Source organism: Lactuca virosa, chromosome 7 (assembly GCF_052849685.1).
Source record: "Lactuca virosa cultivar CGN04683 chromosome 7, Lactuca_virosa_CGN04683_v6, whole genome shotgun sequence".
NCBI lineage: Eukaryota > Viridiplantae > Streptophyta > Magnoliopsida > Asterales > Asteraceae > Lactuca > Lactuca virosa.
The window spans coordinates 88683367-88689364 of record NC_136432.1 but is presented as its reverse complement, the minus strand read 5'-3'; positions in this window follow the sequence as shown (position 1 = coordinate 88689364).

Sequence of the window (5998 nt, the reverse complement as noted above, 5' to 3'; positions counted from 1 at the left end):
AAAATATAACTTTAAAAATAATGTCAAAGTTAGCCAACAGTGTCTAGACGAAAGTTGTAGATCAATTCGAAAGCTATGCGTAGAGATGCAAAACATCAAGAATGAAGTTCATATGAACAAGTTATAATTTATAATATCATATTTATGTAGTAAAATAAAGTGTGTGTGTGTGTGTATATATATATATATATATATATATATATATATATCATTAGAAAGGCATCGACGATGCTGTCGTTATAAGACTAATATTGAATACTTTCAACATTACTTTAGTACAAATATTGTTAATTCTAATTAAAATAGTATTATAAAGGGGCGTTTGGTCGATTAACTAACTATAAAGGGTGGTTTTTGAAAATTCAATTACTATAAATATGAGGCTCTAGACTCTCATATTTCTTGCACCATTCTCTTGATTCAAAAGTTTTTCTCTTCTTATCCTCGAGCATGCCGGTCCCTTGTGATTCGACTTCTCTTTCTACAGTTTTAGTATAGTAAGGTGAGCGCTGAAGCGCTACAAGAATCTCTTTAGAAAAAAGATTCAGCGGCGAAGTTCTGACCACGAAGTTCTAAGTTTTCGCTAGAAACCCTGTAAGTTGAGCTACACCTATTACACTTTATGTGTAACTCCTGTTTAAGTTCATTATCGTTATTATGAACCTATACACAAGATTTATTAGTGATTGCAAGTTGTTATACTAATTGATCTACTTACGAGGCTGATGACAAGGCTAGATTTAGTTAGGTGTTGAAAGTGGGATTTCTAAATAGTATACTCTATATACCAAACGGACCCTACCTCCGATATGATCTTGCCTGGTTGTCCTTTATCAACTATTTATAAGTAGACTTTGAATTAATGATGAATCTAGACTAATAATTAGTCGCAAGAAAGATTAGACTAAGACTTAGTGATAATGATACTAGCTAGGTTACGTCAATGGAAAAGACAGTTGCGAGAAGCGAAGCGCTGTCCGAGTTTCGAGTCATCACTTTAACAAGTGAGTGCATAGTTACTTTCATGTTACACATAGATACGAAGTATTTAAGATAATTACATACTATATATCCTTATTATCTGTGTTCCTGATATCTATGCTAGATGAACAATTTATACATGTTTAACTTGATTTAAACTTTATATGTATTTTTTACACCTATAAATATATTGGGTAAAGATGGGTAGATGAAAGTTGATATAGATGATGAGATATGAAAGATGAAATAGATGATGAGAGGCCTTGACTTTATAGATGATCCGGTCGTCTACCGGAGTATAGATGACGACCACAGACTATTCCAGACAGTCCAGTGGAACGTTGGAAGACTCGCAACCTGTAGGTGCTTTTTAACTAAGTGTTCACCAGGTGTACTCCATCCCTCCATGGTTTCCTTACTGACATATACTGCTAAGGAATCCCCTAAGCATTATTATCTACCCCGAAGATAATCCTTAAGACAGGACCCTTGAATTAGATGCTTTAGGGACAGAAAGTGAGGATAACGAGAATGAGTAATCGGGTTGAATGATTTGATGAAAATAACGAATTTAATTATTGTGGGTTGAAAACTCTATGTGCTCACAGACTCCCAAGGATGACTCACTCAGTTTCTTGTATTACAGGTAGTGGCACAAGAGCACATGTGTGATGATCAGATGAGAAATTTATGGATTATAGGCCAGTAGAATAACAGATGTTTGTAGGGTCTGTATTATTTCCGTTTATGCTTATGTATTGTATTAACGATGACATCTCAATGTTTTTAATATAATTAAAATACATTTCTTTGGAAATGATTTGATAATATCTTTATCATATTTTTATGAACAAGTTCTGCAACATTATTCTTCAAAATGATACTCTAGGTTTTAAATAAACATAAATAATTCGGTCTTTCTAGCTATGAAATTGGGGATATCACATAATCCCTAGGTGGTAATGACTGATTAGGTAGCGCATAATGTTTTATCCATGCCTAGAAAATTAATGTAGTTGCCGAAGATGACTTTTTAACATTTGGAAGAAGTTCTATAGTAATAAAAATTATTTAAGCAAGCATTACTGTTGTATTAGTCATATGAACTCATTTTGTAATGATAATAAGTCGTGTGTGTGTGTATATATATATATATATATATATATATATATATATATATATATATATATATATATATATATATATATATAACTGGTTTACATTTTTGGGTCCACGAATAGTTACCGACTAGGCCGATTAATCTGTAGTTGTAGTTGTTAGTCGACCGATTTAGTACCCTAATCAACTTTCACAAACTTGCTTAACATATTTAACACTCTTATTTCTGGATTTCTCATACTAACAATTTTATCGTTAGAGAAAGTTCCAAATATTTCACAAATTTTAATCATCCTAACATATAAGTAGGGGTGTCAATTTATGACACGACATGACAAAAATACACGAAACGAATCGAAATTGGGACGAAATCAAAATTCGAATTCGTGTTTGTGTCGTTTTCGTGTCAAGATTAAAAACACGATGTCGTGTCGTGTCGTGTTCGTGTTCATAAATCGAGACGAAATTGACACGATTAAGCATGTGGTTGTCGTGTTTTTCGTGTTTGTCGTTTTTGTCGTGTTATATATCTTTAAGTATGAACGAAATACACTAATAGTTATGTAATATTATCTTTGTCGTGGCGTGTGGTGTTGTCGTGTTTTAATTGGTTCGTTTTCGTGTTAATGAAACACGACATCGCATCGTGTCGTGTTCGTGTTATACAAAACCTTGTCGTGTCGTGTCGTGTCAGACAAAAACACGACACGACTGCCCGATTTGACAGCCCTACATATAAGCCTTAGTATTTTCATTTCTAGTCCTTAAGTTTGATTAAACTGTCAAATTTAGCCTATCTTCAATTATTTGTCCACTAAGTCCAAACCGACTCTTTTCATTTAAATACCTAATATAAAATGATTTAATAGTATATTTACTTAGTATTTCCTTTTATTTTTATTAGTGTTGTAAAAATCCGGGTTAGGTCCCAATTAGGTATCGATTAATCTTTAATTAGTCCCTACGCACTATCAGACCGACTAGAAAATGCCTACCAATTAATCCATACCTACACAATGAACGAAGTAGCAGCAAATGATAGAACTTAAACACTTTGAAGAAGTTCTATCTCAATAGAAAAAATTTGAGGGATTATTAATGTTGTATTAATCATATTAACCTATTTTGTTATGATAATATTGGTATTTACAAACTTTGTTATGATATTAGTCATGCTTAATTTTAAAAAATTCAATTAGCAATTAGGGTACCCGATTAATCCCCGCCTAGCCAATTAAACCCTTAACCCCGTTCCACCAATTCACTAATCTAATTTATTTTAATTTAAATTTGATTTCCTAAAAATAACCTAAATATTTTCGGCCTAAATTGAGGATGTTACATATTCATACATCCAGGGGCGGAGCTACTATGTAGCCCGGGGTATCCCGGGCTACCCCTCCAATTTTTCCGTCAAATGTAAATTTCGTCTTTTTTTTCGAAAATCCGTCACAAATCTGTTGGAAATCCGTCAGCAATCCATCACAAAGTCTGATAATTTTAAAATTAGTGTAAATTCACCGGTTTAGCGACGATTTTGTAATGGAAACTTCCTTTGGAAACAATTTTTTTTCTAGTAGTTCAACCCCAAAAGAATTTGTGCTACCCCTAATTTTTCTTTCTGGATCCGCCACCGCATACATCTAGTGGTTTAAGATATTGTTGGTAGTCTCATGTAATATAGATGGGAGTATTCTATATATCAAAAAAATTACAAATGTATTCCCTTTTTGGCACATCTTGATAATTTTTAAATATAGGAATGTATGATGGCAAAGAAGGATAGTTGGAAACAAATCAAGGGTTGAGGGTTCGATAATAGGGTCATATATAGTGAATGAACTTGGTGCCTACTATTGTTTATACTTTTAGTTGACAATTGTTACTTTATAATTGAGATACATAAAATTTGCATTAAAACATCCCAATTCTTGAGTACAAACTCTCAACGAAGCATGCTTGTCTTTCCATCTCAAATATTTTTATGAAAAGGGTGGAGCGCGAAGAGTAGTGGATTACCTAGAACTCCATGAGGATCACATTTATATTCTACTAAATTTTGCAAAAGTTTACACTTACGTCTACATGTTTGATAAACTTGTGCAAGAACAATATCCAAATAAACTGAATAAGCTGCTCAGAATCTTAGAGATTGATATTTTTCTCATTGGTTCAAAATACATGTAAATTAAGCCAATTAAAGCATAGTGATTAATATTATTTTGTTACTAAATAACACAATGGAATTTATGTTATCCAATGTAAGAAATGACAAAATTAGATGAAAGTACTAAATATTTGGAAGTTATTAGAAGGAGACCATCATTATATATTAAATCTCACAAGTGGTACTTTGTAGATGGTTATAAGTTCCACATACAAATCAATGGTGACGAACGTATTATGAATAAATTTGGTGTATGTATGAGAGGGACGAATTATAATCAAGAAGAATCTAACTACGACAACTTATTAGATAGGGTGTTGGGGATTGATATATATATATATATATATATATATATATATATATATATATATATATATATATATATATATATATATATATATATATATATATATATATATATATATATATAGGTAAGTTCAATTGATTTCAAACATATTTTTGCCGCTCATTTATTTTTGCCGCAAAAGCCTTTGTTGTACCAGCGGAAATTGATAAGGAATACATATGTGTTTCCAACAAAACATGTTTCCTTAAACTATGCTAATCATTACCTTAATATATACAAAAACATAGTTTGTTTTTTGTTTTTTTTAATTTTTAAGAAGCTATTTATATAGAAAAATGATTTTAAATATACCAAAATTTATGATTTTTTATTCTCTACAAATAGACATCCATATTGATATACTTTTAAGATAAAATAAAAAATTTATTTTTTTTATATTTTCAGCTATTGTTATTCATAACTGAATAAAAATGCATCAGATTTTTGCTACAGTACATTCGTTATTCACTTATGAATAAAAATATATAATTAATTTTTTTTACAGTTTAAGTATCATTTATACTACTTATTCATATATGAATAACAAATTAACTGTAACAAAAATCTGATAAATGTTTATTCATATATGAATATAAAATATGACGACAACTAATACACGTTTTATTCATATATAAATATAATATATTATGAAAGATGATGTAAAAAATATATTTTAAGTAAGAAAACTTTATTGAGTGTCATATTCATATATGAACGGTACTTAAACTATAAAAAAAGTTATGCATACGTTTTATTCATAAGTGAATAACGAATATACTGTAATAAAAATCTGATAGATTTTTTTATTCACTTATGAATAACGAGAGCTGAAACTCTAAAAAAATAAATTTTTTATTTTATCTTAAAAGTATATATCAATATGGATGTCTATTTATAGAGAATAAAAAATTATGAATTTTGATATATTTAAAATAATTTTTCGATAATAATGGCTTTCTAAAAATAAAAAAAAAACGAAAAAAAATATGTTTTTGTGTATATTAAGGTAATGATTAGCATAGTTTAAGGAAACATGTTTGGTTGGAAAACACATGTTTATCCGTTATCCATTTCCGACGGTACGCCTAAGTGTTTTGCGGCAAAATAAATGTGTGGCTGAGAATGATTCCCCCATTCTCAACCTTTTTTTTCTCAATTGAACCATCCTCTATATATATATATATATATATATATATATATATATATATATATATATATATATATATATATATATATATATATATATATATATAAGATTACATCATATTTGAATATCATCAATATTTATCTATACAACAAATCATAATAGATTATGAAAATCACTTATCCTCTATCTTCGGCTTCTGCTTACATTCCCCCTCAATCTTAACCGATACAAGGCTGAG